At 42.9% G+C, this 18,457-nt stretch overlaps 1 long non-coding RNA gene across 1 annotated transcript; it reads left to right on the top strand.

Annotated features, from left to right (window-relative positions):
- Positions 1–9,258: 9,258 nt before the first annotated feature.
- LOC110348977 (uncharacterized) lies at positions 9,259–12,742 on the top strand. Its single transcript, XR_002394622.2, has 3 exons — positions 9,259–9,511; positions 10,724–10,896; positions 12,340–12,742. It is a non-coding gene; the product is annotated as an uncharacterized LOC110348977 (long non-coding RNA).
- The last annotated feature ends 5,715 nt before the right edge of the window (positions 12,743–18,457 follow it).

Genomic DNA, 18,457 nt, shown 5'->3' with positions numbered 1-18,457 from the left:
CCTCCCTATTTACAAAGATTTTGTTCCTATTTTTCCATTTTCTCATATTAATTCCATACCCTTCTTTCCTTTCCCCTACCCCTCCCACCTCCTTCCCCTTTGCCCCTTTTCTTCCTATTTCACATTACCTATTATACATTTTAGTCCTTATTTACACTTTCAGTTTCAAAGATGGGAGACTTTGTAAGCATCAAATGTGTTCATTGAGTAAAAGATAGGAACAGTCAACCTGACAGTTATCAGACGCTGGAGTAATTTTCCATAACCTGTGCTTGTTAATGTCCTGACTGGGGTTAATGGATTCAAGGGACGTGGAGAGAGCTGTTCACTAAGAGAAGTGAAGGAGGAATAATCAGAATTTGGCAACAGTTCAGTGGTGGGGCGTGAAGGGATGGGAAGAGATAATTTGTTGACAACCCCAAGATGATAAACATCCCTCGAGAGACAGAGAAGTGGGGCAGAGAGAATGAGATTTGTCTCCTTTGACAAATTTGAGGCACTTCTGGGACATCTAAATAGAGCAACTAAGAGGACAGGAAATACAGGCTGGAACACCTGTGAAAGCAGACACCCATGGGGGCAGTTGCAATTTCCAGCCAAATAGGAGGCTGAGGGATTTTCTAACTGAACGGTGCTTGGCTGTTGTGAGCAGTGGGTGGTAGTGGGTGGAGAGGACTGAGTCCACACTGGTGGATGTAAGAGATCCTCTTGTGTACCTGACCCATGAGGGCAGAGGTGACCTTTCATATAGTGACATCTAGACCTGTACACAGATGTCTTAGAGAATCATGTACCATGCTGCTGGAAGGGCCTCCTATCCCCGCACACTCATCATTCATTTGATCTGTATTATGACTTCTCAGGCAGATGGCAGGAAAGGGTCTTGAGGAAAGTGAGACTGTTTCTAATTTGAGCAAATGTACTATGTGATCCAGTAAGGGCCCTGGGCTGCTTGTTAGTCTATTTTTTAAATAACTCTTGGTCAATAAAGCCTGAAAATTTTCCAATGCCTTCTGATCATGCTACACTATGTAGCATCTGTAGCATTATGTAGAGTCTGTCAAAAACCCTGACTCACCAAAGACCCAGAGATAATTTTGTAAACTGAGTGCTTTGAGCTGACACACAGATTCTTGCACATTCTTTGGGTGTGACTGTGGGACATACTGGGAAGATGAATTGATACAAATTTCTCGGAAAATCATGTAGCATATAATAAACACCAAGAGCCATAAACATGTTTCCTCTTTTCATCTGGTAATTCTACTCCTAGAATCTCTGTCTTTGATACATCAAGTACCAAAGAAGGGCAAAGACATAGATTTATGAACAGAAACATTTTAATTAAAATATTTATATAGGAATAAAAGAAAAAATAGTCAAAATTATAAAAAGGACCTGCAGCAGGAGAATGATTGAACAAATGGTACCTCTAAATGATAGAACATTATTATTTATAGCCAAAATTATTTAAAAACATGGGCAAAAGTAGGACCTCACACTATATGTACAGCTTCAATCGAATTTTGTATTACCCACTGATATGTTTATATAAGTGCACATGCACATAAAAACAGGAAAGTTACCATAATGTCAAGTGGAGCTATTTCCAGATGGTAGAATTACAAGTGAGTTCCCCCTTCTAGTCACTTAAATTTTCCAACTTTTGGGAAACAAATATATAATTATGTTTATACCAATGTTTTAGTAAAAGTATCTGGGGACATGAACACATGAGAGACAAACTGTACAACTGACCCAGCTGTTCAACAATCACAATCAGGTCTTGGGCTGGGGACCAGCTCCTGGGCTGCTAGCCCAGCCATCCCTTTGGAAAGTGATTTCATCAGAGACAATGCCAAAATTGAAAGAATCTGATCCAAAGGGCTTTTACCTAAACCTGAAATACACCAGGACCCTCTCTGGGAAGATTTCAGTTGCCCGGGTGTAGGAGACAGGATCATGGATGGCAGGGGAAAGCCATGCACCTGTACCCCTGGGTTTCCCAGTAAATGAGAAAGGTCATTCCTAGGGTACTTAGGATGTGGAAGCCACCACCAAGGGGGGGGGGAACAGATATAAACCAGGTGCTGCATGTGTAGCTTCTTGGGTTTTTAATCTATTTTCCATGTCTGACTTCTATATACACATTTATTTGAGTTCAAAAATTTTCCAGCAGATAAAACAGTTTGAAAAACCGCAGCTTGAAAAGGGAGAAGAGGATGAGAATGGGGGGAGGGGAGAAAGGGAAGGTAAGAATATTGGTATGCCTTCTGGGAAGCAAGCATGGCATATATATACCAGCTTATTTAATCATTTTCACATTGACCATATCAGGTAGGCCTTCAATTTCCTATTTCTTTTTCTCAGATGAAGAACCTGGGATTTGAATTTATCCCAAGGCCACATGTTGGCAAAATCAACTCAATTCATGTATCAGAGCTGAAGCTTGGTCTCGGGATTTAGCTGAGCGGCACCATGCCTGCCTTGCAAGTGCAAGGTTCTGAGTTCTATCCCCGGTACCAAAAAAAAAAAAAAAAGCTGAAGCTGCTCCCATGACTACCTGATTCTTCTTCCAGATTTATTGCTCTATAAAACTAAAAGCTGTTTGCCTGTAATTACAGGTAATAATAATGACTCAAAGAAAGGTAACATGGGCTCCACAGCTTTGCCAAGAAATTGGAAATATTTGGGGCCTGCTAAGGTCTTAGTAGTCTTCAAGTTGGAGCAGTCACTGCAATAGGCTGTGAACTCAGATTCATTCTAAATTCTCAAAGAATTCCATGCTGAAAAGTGGAACTTACTTCTTGCCATCAGTGCTGAAGTGCTCTTTTTTCCAGACCTTAGTGCTTGGGGGTGGCTAGGGTACTCCATTTTTACCGTTACACAGAAAGAACTTCGTAGAATTGCTGGGAAATGGAGCCAGCACTCTATGTACAGGGAATTTTCCACAGTGTCCTTGCCAAAAAGGGAGCATAAGCTCAGGTTACGAGGCCAAGCGAAAAGATTTGTAAAGGGCTCCATTCAGAGCTGTGTGCTGGGCAACCACTTACAATGAGAGACCAGCTTTTGTGTTCAAAAAGGCCTCGTGGAAGCAGCCAAGGCTCTCTGACCAGACCTGCTGGCTTTTTCAAAATTTCAACTGGTTGGAAATCTGCCAGGGAAGGCTGTTTAGCTGGAGTGTCCGGTGCAGACAGAAACAGGGAAGTAACAATGCTCTGAGTGTCATGCCTTCTGCTCAGCATCTGGTCATTGAGCTCATTTTACTCGCCAGTGGCTTATGGCCCAAGTAGAAGATGGGGAACGAAACCAAGTCACAAATTTAAAAAAGAATTGCATTAGCTGCACACTTGATCTCTCAGAACATCCTCAAGGGTTGTTGAACTTGTACACAATCTGTGGTGAAAAAAGAAAGAGGCTAGGTGTCTACACTGGAATCCAACCATGTACCTACACACCTAGGCATTTAGAGCTAAACAAGGAAATAAAACTGTTGCTTCCTCAGCCTGCTGCTAGAGCTGTGTTACTCTAGGTTTCACTTCCAGGCTCCTGTGTCCTCACTACCTCCCACTCCCAAGCCCACTGTCCTCACTGATCAGCAATCCAACTTTACCTTTGTGTCAGTTATCCGTACTGGTCAGGAATCGAACTTTATTTCACTTAGGTACATTGGCAAATGGTAGATTGAATCTCCACAGTCTATAGGCTCCTTTGATCTGTCATTCTCACTTAACTTTTTCTTAGTTTTCTATTTTGGAATAAGTATAGAAGTTGTAAAACACTTAAATTTTAATAATTTACCAGAGAGAAGAGCTGTGGACTTGCTATGTCCTTTTGGGTAAGTTTATTTGCCTTATGGGGAAACACAGCTTAAGGAAAAGAGGAATTGAACTGAACAGAAGACTAGACATTTATGAACTTTTGGAGTCTGACTTTCTTGGAAGCAGAATGATTATATTTTTTTAGATTTAGATTTGTATCTTGTCCCCAGAAGATCATATTTAAAAGGTAGAGTGCTCTCTAAATGTCCAAGCTTTTTATTATGGTTTTATTTTTGCTAAGTCTAACATGAAATAAATTTCATTTCCCCCTTTTATTATTTTATTTATCTTTTCTGACATTAGTCTCTTTTCAGCATGTGAACATACCAATCATTTCTGCTAAGCCTTAACAACTCCAATTATTGTGATTCCTGATATAGAAATTCATTTTCATAAACCTCCCCAGGGCCTTCCAGGAGGAGAAACAGAATGAAACTTCTCTTATGAGTTTTTAAAAACCTCCTTGCTTTTTGTTTGCAAAAGAACTATAAGGAACGGTAGCACTCTGAAAAGAAGGCAATAATTCAGAGGAAAAAGATGAAATGGGGTTCTAGGTTGTACATTAAAAGATCTTCAAATTCTAGAGAAGAACATTTTGTGAATGGCTGATAATGTTGGTTAAGTAAAAGGACATCATCTACAGCTAAAAGAACACTTCCCGTGCAAGGCCCAGCACATCCAGGTTTTGTTTTAGGATGAGAAGGTGGATTACCATGCTCTCCCTGGATAAGAGAGGAAGGGATATAGTGTAACTGGCCTGGGGTCTTTCCCCTCACTGCCAGCCCTGTTCACTGAAGGTCTGCCTAGCCACCCACATCTAAAGGTGATAGCAACAAGTGAAGGCCAGTAGGAGGTTGATGCCTCTAAAATAGCCTTGGGCCTAGGGATAGCTGGGAACCTATGTTAGGACCTTTTCTACCACACAGACTCCTGAGGTGTGTGGGTTTATTTTAGGGAAAAAAAGGTGGATCTATTGGACAATTTGTCTCAGATATATTCAACTCAAGGGTTTGCTCCTAGATGATTGCCCAAAAGTCAAAACATCATATTAGTTAATAGGACATTACACTAATATATGCAGTAAAAGGGAATCAAAAGCATTATTTCCAAATTGATTGTGCCACATAAATCCAGCCAAATAGAAGTATAACATATTGTGATGAGCTATTTGATGAGAGCTACGTGTGTTCTTGTTTTACGCCTGTGTCAGAAAGCTGAGAGGTGCTTGGTATGCACAGCTCCTGTCTGGGTTTTGTGTGTTTATTGGCATATGGATAAGGCTGATGGAACAAGGCACATTGGTGCAGTGGATCAGGGGAAAATCACAAAACACTTGGGTATGAACTCTAGCAGGGCTGCTCTTGCTGTCCATGCCTCTCAGGACTGAGGGCCTATCTATCACTGGAGCAGAAGCTGCCTCCTAGGGCAGCTGTGCTCAGCTGGAGCTAGACAGGGAAACCCTCAGGCCATGAGGGCTCCAGAGGTCCCTTGTGACTTACCCTGCTCCAGTCTCCCTCTCAGTTTGGCCTATTGTTCCTGTAGGATCATTCTGAGCCTTGGGAGAAGCATCACATTCCTTACTCTCAAGGCTTGGAAAGGGCTTCTGTCCCTTTCTGTGGCTCTGATTATAGATGCTGGACCTGGAGGATGAGGACAGCCTGGAGTCTGGCCCAAGCTCCCAGTTGGAATGTACAGTAGAGCTTTCAAGATCTTAGTCATCAGTAAACAGAGCTATTATGCTCTGTGTCTGGATGTGTCTCTCTCTTCTGCTGGGCTGCCTGTTGTTGCCATGGATATGGCTTTGTCTTTGGAGGCCTATAACCAAGGAGGATTTAAATAAATCCCGATTGGTCAACATTTCCATTAAAAAAAGAAAGAACAGAGAAAGCATACTTTCTTAAATAATTCCAAGAAAATCCTTAAACAGTTCTGAAATCATGACCAAAATAACAACAAAAACCTCAGGCTTTCATTGCCAGAACCTAAAGGGACACACATTTTCAACAGAAAGATGAGGTCTATTAATGGCTCTGATTGCAGCAAGTGAAAATGATGGTATTTCCCCTGTTGAGTGTTTTGGACAATATAAGGTTACATTTTTTTTTTCTCTTGCCAGTGCTTATTTTTCAGAATGCTTCTTGATTTGCCATTTGTAAGATGTATTCAATTCCAGCATATAAACGAACCTGTGTTCCAAGCAAACAATAGTTGTTTCTGTCTGACCTGGGGGATTCGGTGACATTTGGTAATGACTGTGAAAGATGGGTAGATTGAATTAAGAAGGCTAAAAAAAGGAAAGAGGAAGAAAAAAGACTTGATTCTGCACATTAACCAAACAGCTCCTACATTTTTGTTTGAAAACATACCCATACCCTCTGGGATTCCTCATAAGTCACTCCAAAGAAAGGTGCTGTCGTTTGGTAAAGCACGGGTCAGAGGCTGAGAACCAGGATGCAGCCACAGCCCTGCTGCACTTTGCATCTTTGGTCAAGGGCTGCATCCCCTTTTTTTTTTTTTTTTTGTATTAAATTCTTTTATTGGTACATTGTAGGTATACAACACAATTACATTTCTCATTGGGAATTGTACCTTTACATAATGCATCTTGGTTCTTATTTTTTCCCCATTCCTAGCCCTCCCTTCACCTCCTCCACCCTTCCCTATTTACAAAGACTTTATTTCCGTTTTTTCCATTTCTCAGCATTTTTTCCTTTCCCTTCTTTCCTTTCCCCTGCCCCTCCCACTACCCCTACCCCTTTGGACCTTTTCTTCCTATTTTACATTATCGATTATTCATTCTAATCACTGGTACATTTTAGGTATACAATATAATGACATTCATCATTGGAAATTTGCACCTTTACATAGTCTCTCTTGGTTCTTATTTTTCACCCTTGCCCAGCCCTCCCTTCAATCCCTCCATTCCTCCCTATTTACAAAGATTTTGTTCCTGTTTTTCCATTTTCTCATATTAATCCCATTCCCTTCTATCCTTTCCCCTAGCCCTCCCACTTCCTTCCCCTTTGCCCCTTTTCTTCCTATTTCACATTACCTATTATACATTTTAGTCCTTATTTACACTTTCAGTTTATCACACCAGAGAAACTATTGGGTATTTACACATGTGTGTCCTATTTATTTCACTTAAGAGTATTGCCTCAATGTGCATCCATTTAGCTATAAATGTCTCTAATTTCTCATTTTTTATGGCTGAGTAGTACTCCATTTTATAAAAAAACCACATTTTCTTGATCCAGTCTCCAGTTGATGGGCATTTGGGCTGTTTCCAAGTTTTAGCTATTACAAACTGCGCTGCTATGAACATGTGTGCACATATATCACTGTGGTATGATTCTTTTAATTCTTTGGGGAAGATCCCCAGCAGTGGAATAGTGGGGTCAAATGGGACTTCCAGTCCTAGTTCTTTGAGGTATCTCCATACTGATTTCCACAGTGCTTGCAGGGGCTGCATCCCTTTTGAGGCTACCCACTCCCCTCTCCTCTACAACCTAGTGATTTGTGTCCCACCTGCTTCTCTGCTCATTGTCACTGGCAGCAAACCACTTCCAGTGGAGAAGTTGCATCTGGAATGCAATTACCCAGCAATCTTTTAAAAACTGAAGTGGATTGAAAAAAAAAGATATAGATTTGCTTCATGTATACTTGACTTTTCACAGATTTCTACTTAACCACTGGATTAATCCACAGCCTCTCTCTGCCTGTCTGCCTGACTTCTCCCCAGGCCCCACCTGTGATGTTACTTTCCTATTACTTGACAATCACTGAGACTTTCCAAGAGGAGAATTATGACAGTCTTGTTCTGACTTCCAGCACGTCTGTGCAAAGCCCTCTGTGTAGTTAGGAAGAGAGTAACTCTACTGGCCCCTAGCCACCAGGGCCAATGATGATCTGCTGGACCAACAAGAGCTCATGCTTGTGCTGCCCTCAGTGGGTCCTTGGAGAATGGCAGACAGGTTTAAATTGATGGCTGCATCCGGTGGCAAACTGCCTGGGAGGCTAAGGTCATGCTTCATGGTAGGGTTATTGAATAGAAACATGGCAGCTAGCAAAGCCAGGCTGTGCAAGGCTTTTTGATTCAAGCAGGCCTGTTTGAGGGTAGGTCTGGGAGCCCTAAGGAAAATTTGGAGTATGAGGACAAATTTTCACACGAATCACTGCTGAGGCTCCTTCTGAACTCCAAGGCTTCCATATAGTTCCTCCAGGGCCACCACCAAATGAGATAGGTTTCATGAAACAGCCGAGAGCTGGAATGATCTTTGCTTGACTCCAGTCAGGAGACAGTTTTGATCTGGGTTAAAAGAAACTTTTGAAAATGGGAAAGTGGAATGTCATCTGGGTTTGAGAATGACTCTGTAAGGTCCCGGGAAGGTGAAGAAGCTTTAAATTGCACCCTGTCTGTACCACTACAGAAAATCACAAGGAAGAAAGGGAGAGGCTGTTAAAGAGAGCAGCATGGTGATGAAGGAAAGCCATTCTAGCTCAGGTTTTAAATGAACACAAACAAAAGATGGAAGGAGTGGCACATAATGAAGGTGTCACAAAAGAATAGCAGGGATCTGTATATTAGAGTACGGAAAAGCTGAAGTTCAGAATATGCTAAGAATTGTGAAACAGCAGCTGACATGGGAATAATGCTCCATAGTTTACAAAGCATTTTCATGTAAATTATCACATTGATCTTCACAATAACCCTGTGAGTGGGGATGGGAGTTATTATCCTCAAAGGGTGTAAGGACTTCTGGGAGGCAATGCTGGGATTCTAGGCCAGATCATCTCAGGCCAAAAGTTGAACTCTTCCTACCACTCCACATCATATTTGACCTTACAATGCTCAAAAATATAGTTTGATTCTAGATTAAGAAATATGAGGTGAAGTCATGCTTAGGGAGATAGTGTAATGCAGGGAAGTGATAGAAAGCAAAACTAGTTGGTCCTATTTTTTCTTCAATGTTCATCACAAAGCAAAACAACTTTCAAAGGATAGAATGAATTTCTCAAGATGAAGGTAAGATCTTTGAGAATAGAGCTCTGTTAGGCAAGTGCTGGACCTTGTACACTGCTGTTGCTGAAGGAATTTGACTTTCTCTTCCACGGCACTTATCACCCGGAAATTACTTGCTCAATATCTGGCTTCAGGCTTCTTGAAGGAGGAGACCATGACCTGCCCACCATGTCTCCCTATCAAAAGCACAGGCATTGAATAAATAGCTAACCACCAAGCTGCCAACAGTTACTTTAGTGAAATTATGGAGAATGGAAGGTATGCCACTGAGACAGAAGTCACCACGACTTACCAAAAAAAAAAAAAAAAGAGACAAAAGGTAGATTCTAGAATTTATATTCTAATTGGCTGACATTCTCTGAGACATCTATGTTCCTTTCCAAGGTAAATCTGAAGTCCAAAGACATACAGTGAGTTCCAAGAGCCATCTCCTCGTGACTGGGCCCCTTGTCTCGGGTTGCTGGAAGCTGAGGCTGGGCCATCTGTGCTAGAATGTTACAATGTAGAAAAAGGGGATTTTAAGGCAAGAATCTTTTTTCACCTGCAGGGTACTCACCCAGGAACCCTGCAGGCGGTGTGCGCTTTGAAGGACATCAGATGGGGAAGGGTGGAGGAATTGGAACATGAACTCAGATCTCCAGAGGTTTCTTAAGTTCTTCTCTTGTTGGTAAGAGCTCTAGTTAAAGGTGGGCTTCTTGTCTCCTCTCTTCTGGTCTTTCCAACTCTGTGTGTGGACTTCTGACCGGCAGGCGTGAACGGAACCCCTCTTTTCCTTTCTCCCTCTCATTTACTTCACTGTAGCCATAAGCATTTTCCATTTGCCTCTCAGCACACTGAATGTTCCCACCCCAGGGCATTGGCATTGCTGCCCCCTTCCCCATACCATCATCCCCACAACTGGCCTCCTATCATTTGTACCTCAGATCAGTGTCTCCTGGTAGTGACCTCCCTGATTTCACTGTATCTTCTTCACAGTGCTCTTATCACAATCTAAAAAGACTTCATTTTTTTTCTTCCCAATTTCCCTCCCCTTCTCACCCTTCTTTCCTTTCTCTATCTCCCTGTCTTCTTCTTTGTCTGTCTCTCTCCTACTAAAATGGGATATCTGCCTCTATCTGTCTGTTCAGTGCCTAGGCTAACAACTGGGCAGGTACTTAACATTTGTTGCATGAGTAAGTGGGGTCTCTAACAACCTGAAGCCAATCTGCAGTGACAAGCTGAGGTCACCCTTCTAGAGGCATCTTCATGACTAGTCTGAAGGAACCGTGCTGCCCTCCTGTACAGTAAGCAAAACCCCAGGGAAAGCTGAGAAAAAGAAATGGGGAAAGTTCCATCTGGGAATGTAAAAAGCATTTCAGGCAGGAGATAAGCCTGCTCAGGGCCTCTTAAAATATCTATGATTGAGATGATGTGAGGCCTGACAAGTGCCCCTGAGTAATATTACGGTTGGAGGTAGGAGAAGGGCAAGGACAGGTCAATGAGGAGAAGTTTGGATGACAGAAAGGGCTGAAAGAGAAACATCCCAGGAGATACTGACTTAATGTCCAAAATCTCTCCTGGTTTCATTGAGCAGTATGGGCACATGACTTATGTACCTCAGTTTGGCAAAATGGAGATGGTGCTGCTAATTTAGAGAAAAGTTAGGAAACCATGGAAGCTTCTTGACCTCTCATGAAGGCTGCATGGCAGCTACGATATTGTTGACCATGTTGTCTTCGATTTCACTGTTCTGTCATCTTTGGATATTGCTCTCACCCACATGGTGGGCCATACCATGTCCACATATAAACCAGAAGTGGGAAAGAAAGGGAATGCATTCATCTTTCAAGTGCACCATTGGGAAGCTGGCACATAACTTCTATTTTCATCTCATTTCCAGAATTTTGCCTCACGGCCATACCTAAGTGCAAAGGAGCCTGGAGATATGGTCTTTAACTAGGTGGCATGTCCCACCTGAAAATTCTACAATCATGGAAGAATAGGAAGTAGGGATTAAGAACCAGCCTCTCTACTACAGGCCACTGGAAGAAAGTGATTGTTCTCCTGCAATGAGTAAGGCCACTCATTCGTTCATTTGACAAATATGTATGAGCTTTTATTTTGAGCCAGATTCACAGTATTGGGAAAGGGCTACGATACCTAGATGAACAAGGGACACTCTTGTCCTTAGCCTGGATAGTCTGGTATGATACTATAGAGATAGGTTGTATGAAGAAACCCAGTAGAGTGATGATAGAGAACTTGGGAAGTGAGTAAGACACTGGGATATGACACTTAGGCTGAAACCTAAAGTGAAAGGAGCAGCAAGTCACACAAGTACCCAAGGAAAGAGGTGGAGACAAGCTGAGTCTATCAGTGGGACAGTGAGGAGACCTCTGTGGTTGGAGGATACTGAGTGAGGTGGAAAGGGATGCAGGATGAGATGGAGAGGGGTGGCCCCAGAGAACTTCTGGAAAGAGGCAGAACTTGCACTGGTCCTCGAAGGATAGGGAAGAATGAGGATGGGGGAAGAGGCTGGAAGGAGACATTTTAAAGTCCAACGCAACTGTGGAAGTCTTCAGCAGATCACATGCAGGCCCAGGGCCATGGGTAGACAGGTTTGGGTTAGGGGGTAGTAAGAGAGAAGGTTGGAAAGGGAAGCCTGGGGAAAGCTCTAGAAGCTTTAAAAGGCCAAGGAGCTTGAATTCTCAAAGATAATGAATGTGCAGGCATTTGAGCAAGACAGAAACATGATCAGAGTGTGGTTTTAAAGAGTTTCTCTACATGCTGGATCAGAGCTTCTGACATCAGCACTGTTTATGTTTTGGGCTGGCTAATTCTTTGCTGTGAAGGGCTGGCCTGTGCACTGCAGGATGCTGAACAGCATCCCTGGTCTCCTGTGCCAGCAACACGCACCCAGTCATGACAACTACAAATGTCTTTAGACATTGCTCAAGGTTTCCTTGTGGACAAAATTGCTCCTGATTGAGAACCAATGGGTTTTAAAAAATTAATTTGCTTAGGTTATTCTTTTATCTTTGAAACTCAGGGTTTTAGACCTGAAATGTCTTGAGAATGGACTTGTGCCTTTTACTATGAGTCTGTGAATGTAGGACTTGGAAATTTCTTTTAAGTATTATGAGAGCTGAGCTCTAGCTACTGAATATTATTGGACTCTGGTTTAAGACAAGTCTACACAAAGCTCGTAATCTAAAGCCCTAGTGGATTTTCTTTCGCGCTTCAGTCCCTTGACATTTTGCTGTACTCATAGTATGTCCTTTACTTCTCAGGCAAAGAAGCACCCTAAGGTGGTCCCCAGGTTGGGGAGGTGAGAGGCACAGAAGGAAAGGACTCTTTTCTGTTGAGGAGAGATGTGCACTGGGTTGAAAGAAACATCAAGGGGGATTGTTTTCAAAAAATTTTTTGAGGTCCTTAAATTTAAATTAGCTTTGTGGAAACTTTGTGATTCAACAAGACACCCCCCAACTAAAATATATGCTTTCATTTCTCTGCCAGATGGTATTTGAACATTAATCAAGAGGATAGGAAGAAATCCCAGAAAAAATGTTTTAAAAAAAGCTATTTATCTTCCTATGTGTTTGAAATCACAGGCTGGGTTGAACTTCAGATTTGGAAATAGGGTCTTTGAAGATGTAATTAGTTAAGATGAGATAAAATAGATAAAAGTGGGTCCTATATCCAATGACTGATATCCTTAAAAGAAGAGGCAAGGACAGGTGGACACACACAAGGAGGAAGACCTTGTAAAGATGCAGACAGAGACTGAAGTGACAACTGGAAAAGCTAAAGGACACCAAGTATTGTCAGGAGCCTCTGGAATCTAAGAAGCATGGAGGGATCTTCCCTTATGTCCTTCTGAGGAAGCCAGCACCTTGATTTTGGACCTTTGACCGCTATAACTGTGACAGAATAAATTGCTGTTGTTTTAAGTCACCTTGGTTGTAGTCATTTATAGTAATTGTAGCTTTAAAAAACAAATATAAGGGCCGGGGATTTACCTCAGTGGTTTCTCCACCTGCTGTGCAAGCGCAAAGACCCGAGTTTGATCCCCGGTACCCACCCCCCAAAGTGGTAATTTCATAATTGTTTTAGCTTTTTCTTAACACCTGGCTTGCTCAGACTCCCTGATTTCAGAGCTGGCATTTACTCCCAGCCAGAGGGTGGCCTTCACTCCACTTCTCCACCACTGGATGGACTTTGAACTTACCACCTAAAGCTCAGTTCCCAAGCATCAGAGAACCACAGCCAAGAACTCTGGGAGACAAGTGGATTTCCTACCGGAAGTCTGCACAAGGCAGGGAAAAATAAAGGATTGTGACTGTGTTTTAGATATCACAACCTAAAATTAAAAGGGCAAGAGGGAGACTTTCGGTTAGACTCCAGAGAAAATGATTGGAAGTCAATGAATGGTGTGGGAGTAGAAGGGGGAAGGAGCAGGGGAGTGGGGGAGTAGGGGAGTGTGGGGGGGTAGATGGAGAGAGCAGAGGGTGGTGGGCAAAGAAAGAGAAGCAGGACAGCTGAATCCTCTCAAGAAGACATGGAAATGATCTTAATTTACCATAGACAAAAACAAGAATGTAAGATTATGCAACATTTTTAATGATAGTGTTGATGCCACTCACCCTAATAATAGTAATTATATCTATTGTGCAGATATGGTGGTGGAGGTACTGTCCTGTGAGCCATGTCCTCCCAAGAGGATTAATGAGGGAGCCTGGGAGGTCTGGAGGTTCTCATTTATAATTCTACAAATACACAGTTTCTTGTAAAATAAGCTCCTTAGATCAACAAAAAGAAGTAGACATTTTCTCTTCCTTTAAGCCATGTCCTTACTCCATGTTTATTTTTCTGCTGTTGAAGGGGGCTAGACATTTGCCTGGCTTGATCTGAAGCCAAAACAAATGATTTGCACACATGTTTTTGGAGAGAAAAGAAGTGAATGTATTGCTTGTCAAGAGAACAACTCAGAAATTCATCTAGAATTTAGGTGAGGGATGAGGGAATGGGTGGTGTAGGGTGGGAGCAAATGATTTCTAGGACACCATGGAGAGCAAATGTTACCTGATGTTGGTGATGGAAACTTTCACCTCATTCAAAAAACATTTATTCAGCATTTACTGCATGACAGACACTGGTTTAGGAATATGGAAATAATTTTTTAAACAGAGTCTAAATTTTTTTTAAAAAGCAGTCTACTGTTTAATAGGAAGACTGATGATTAAATCTTCATTCATTCATTGAATAGTTACTGAGCCTGTTCCATATGCTGGAGACTGTTCTAGACCTTTAGGATACAAAGAAAAACAAAGCAGAGGACCCAGTGCGTGGGGTGGATGGAAGATGCTTTGTTCTGCCTGGAGGAGTCAGCAGTTTTCTTATACACAAAAATGTGGAAGATGATTTTCTTTTAGCTGTGGCTTTACAATTTTTGCAAATTTTACGTGTTGCCCATATACCATACCTGGCCTGGAGCCCGATGACCTGCCTCCCCTCACTCGTCTCATGCAAAATCTTCCCCTTATGTGAAGTCATCCCCTCACCTCTCACTTCTCTCCACTGCTTGGGGCCAACTCTGTCAATATTACCAGGCTGGTCCTTACCCAACTTGGCTTTTGTATTTGTTCAGGACTTGCAGGGTCAAAGGGGGAACTGAGTTTCCAGTGTCCCCTGGTCCATATTCCCACATGGAATATGAAGATATGGAGCAGGAAGGTTAGCGATGTGGCACATGGTGGGGGAAGGGGAAGAGGTTCCTTTCCCTGGCTTCTCTCCAGGGGTTTTCTTTTAAAGCCTTCCAGTCACCATCACCATGAAGCTCAGGTAAGTGTCCCCAGTTGGGTTTCCAATATTTAAGGTGTTAGGACCCATTAGACTCCCCTTCTGAGGCCTTAAAACTGGAAAAACAATTGGACAACAGCTGACCCAGGGGTGTGTGAAAGAAAGAGGGCATCCATTCTGCAAATTCCTTTCTACCTGCAGAGGTCCCCAGCTTCGGCCAGGGAACAGGCCACCCTGCCATCTCTACAGGGTGCCCTTCCTTCTGCACTTCTGCGGTTGACAGTGGTGTTACACCGTGTGTGCCCTGGTTGTTTGGGAGCCACAGCTTCTGTCCTGACTTCTGCTGAATGAAATACGCTCACCTAATCCTTGGCAGCAAGCTGCTGCGCCTTGGTTGCATTCAAAGCTGTTTGAAGGGGCATTTCTGAGCCCTGCTCTGTTTATATCAACCTTTTGCAGAGTCTCACTCTGTGCTCCATCTCTGCTCCCTGTCCAGATCCCTTGTCAACCTGGCAACATAGATGTTGAGGGCCATCACTAATTCACTAGGTGTCCTCCTTCAGCCGGGGCATGCATTTTTAATGAACACTATATCAGGACTCAGGTGACACTACCCTGCCCCTTCTCTGTCTTCACAGAGTACAGCTGAAGCAAGCTGCGAGCTGTTATTCCAGCCACCTCCCTGTGAAGCAGCCCTTGCTACTTATTTGAAACCTATTCTAAATATTTCAAAGCTTTTTAAATGGTCATGGAATTAATTCTATACTTAATGCCTCCATCAAATTCTTAGAGTCCTAGTAGATTACTAAGTCCAGGTCCCCAATTTAATGGTTGAAAAAATGAGATTCAGAGGTGTTAAGTCATTTTCCTAGATCACACAGGAAATCTGTAGTAGGGTCAAAGTGAAAACCCAGTCTTGGGCATAAACTTTTTCATTGTACTATGATTTGTCTAAAATCATTGCTTAAAAACCCACAATTCTAAATGAGAGCACAAAACAAATCTCTGAAATGACCAGATTTCCAACAGAAATCGTGAAGGATGTCATTCTTCTGAGGGTGAGAAATAATTGCAATTACTGTTATTAATTTCCTTTGTTATTTCTGGCCTGTAGGGATAAAAGGATTAAACTTTCAAATTATATTCCATAGGGTACAGGAGGAAGAAGGAAAGAAAATATTAAGATCTCAAACAAAGAAGAACCAGGAACAGAAATGATAAGTCATGGGCGTTTAGATGGGATATTTGATCAGCAGCGGAAATGCAGAAGGGCCAGGGAGCATGGAAAAGGCGAGGACCTTGGAGGCCCATAGACATAGCTTGCAATCCCAGCCAGCACTTATTAACAAGGATTTGGGGGCCAATTACTGAGAGCTTTGGTTCTCACCTTTGTAACATGAAGTTTGCACCTGTTTTGGGGTGTTAGTATGATGACTGAGAAAGTGCACAGAAGCATCAGGGGCATCCTGCACCAGGAGTGTCATCAGTAAGTTAGGGCTGTAATAACATTAAACGTGGATTACCGAAGAGACTGTGGTGCTGTATAGGACAAGCCCCGGTGAAGTTTTGATCAGGACCAGAAGACCTCTGGCTCTGATACCTAATGTCCTGGAAGCCAATCCTCCTTCCCAGAACTCTAGCTGTGCAGGAACTGGAACTGCAGAGGATCCTGCTGGGCCAGCTGACTTAGGTTCACCCTTCTCAGTTAGTGTTTTTTTTTTTTTTCCAGTACTGGGGCTCGAACTCAGGACCTTGCGATTGCTTGCAAGACAGATGCGGTGCCACTGAGCTAAATCCCTGGCCCTCAGTAAGTGTTTTTCTAGAACCCTTCTTTTCTGTTCTCATACTTCCTACTTTGGTGGTTTTCAAAGAGTGGATGATTGTCCCTTTAGGGGACATTTGGCAACATCTGGAGACATTTTTGGTTTCACAGCTGGGGTTGGAGATAACAGTGATGTTGGCATCTAGTGGGTAGAGACCAAGGATACTAAATGCCTTACAATGTACAAGGAAATCCATCCCTACCATGGGCTGAGTTGCCCTTTGTGGCCGGTTGAACGATGGACACATTAGAGCCAAGTGAGATGCCATCCCAGGTCTTCTAAGCGCTGCTGGGTTGAGAGAATCTTTTTTCCTGGGCATGCTGAGAGGACAGGATGCATGCCTGAGATGTAAGCCTGTGTCTTACCCCATGACAGGGAGAACCATGGTGATGAGGGAGGGCCAACATGGGAGCAGAGCAGAGGGATGAGAGGGGGCCCACCGACATCACTGGGGCCTTTGAACCAAGCACCTTTACTTTCTACTTGTTTGAGAGAATATTCTTCTCCCTAAAAAGTAGCACTTGCTGGGCGTGGTGACACGCCTATAATCCCAGCACTTAGGAGGCTGAGGCAGAAGGATTGCTGCAAGTTTGAGGCCAGCCTCGTGTACATAGTTTTCTTTCTTTTTTTTTTGGTACTAGGGATCGAACTCGGGTCCTTAAGCTTGCAAGGCAGGCAGCGGAACCACTGAGCTAAATCTCCGGCCCCAGCCTGGGATACATAGTGAGTTCAAGGCCAGACTGAACTACATAGTGAGACCTTGTCTCAAAACACAACACACAAAAATAGCACAATAGTTTGTTTTCTTCTTGTTGTTTTACAGTACTGGGTATGGAATCCAGAGCCTTGTGCATACTAGACACGCACTTTACCACTGAGTTACGACACTGGCCCAGCATAATAGTTTTAATTGTTTCTGTCACTTGTAACTTACAGATTCCTGATTAAGGTAAATCTGAGTAAGGTAAAGAAGGAGTTTGGTGGAAGCAATAGCCATCTGAGAGCAGTTTTGAAACCTTAGAGTGTTTATAGAATCATGTTGATCTGGAAGCTTTTTTTTTCCTTCTGGGAGGACAACTTGCAGTTTCTCATTTTATTTTGGCAGCCCCGCATCTGAACCTTTTCCCTATGAGTCATAATGGGACTAGAATTGCTACAAAAGCCAGCTCTTTACTTCATTCCTGAGAAGGAAAGGCCTGTGTACTTAATCTAGGTATTGTTAGATCCTCTGGCCTGGGTTTAGAATCTGGAATGAGAGAGTTGAGGATGTAAGAGTGGTGGGGAGTTTTTTCTGGGACAGTAGCAACAGTGGTTTCAGGGAGCATGGTACCCATGGTGACATGAATGGTGTCCAGCTCCTGGCATTGTCCCTGGTGTTCTGTCACTGTTCAGTGTCTTGTGGTACCCACAAAGATGATGCCTCTAAGTGGTTTCTTTGGTGTAATTCTGGGCTATGAGACTGTATTAGTCAGCTTTCCCATTGCTGGACACAACATCGATGCAACACTCACAAAAAGAGGAAAGGTTTAATTTAACTCACAGTTTTGGGGTATTCAGTCCATGGTCAGCTGGCTCCAAGGCAGAAACATCATGGAACAAGGGTGTGGTGGAGTCAAACTGCTCAGTCCATGGTGGCCAGGTAGCCCAGCTGAAGAACAGCACCAGAGAGGAATGAGTAAGGAATCATATATAGTACCCAAGGCCATGCTTCCACCACCACCCAGACACCCAGAAGAATGCTTTGCTAATCTGCTAGGTGTTTCTTAATATAGTGAAGTTGACATATCAGGAATAATGGTTACAGAGCCTGGCAGCTTAAACTTGTTTGTCCTGCCTGTTTTCCTGAGGTTTCTTCTCCAGGCTTCCTCTAGTTCCATGGTCTTGCAAAATCCTTTCAAGAAGTCATTGTCTGCTTAAATTAGCCAGTCACTTTCTGTAAGGAGGACTATGAAAGATTCTGGTGATGGATATTCAATTACTCCCTGCATCTATACCTATTGCTGCGTAATATT

This window comes from Heterocephalus glaber, unplaced genomic scaffold, assembly GCF_053883595.1.
Source record: "Heterocephalus glaber isolate CG9 unplaced genomic scaffold, H.glaber_assembly_v1.0 deba00001666, whole genome shotgun sequence".
In the NCBI taxonomy this organism is placed as follows: Eukaryota; Metazoa; Chordata; class Mammalia; order Rodentia; family Bathyergidae; genus Heterocephalus; species Heterocephalus glaber.
Note: the sequence above shows the minus strand (reverse complement) of the source record. Positions and strands in the feature narration are given on the sequence as shown.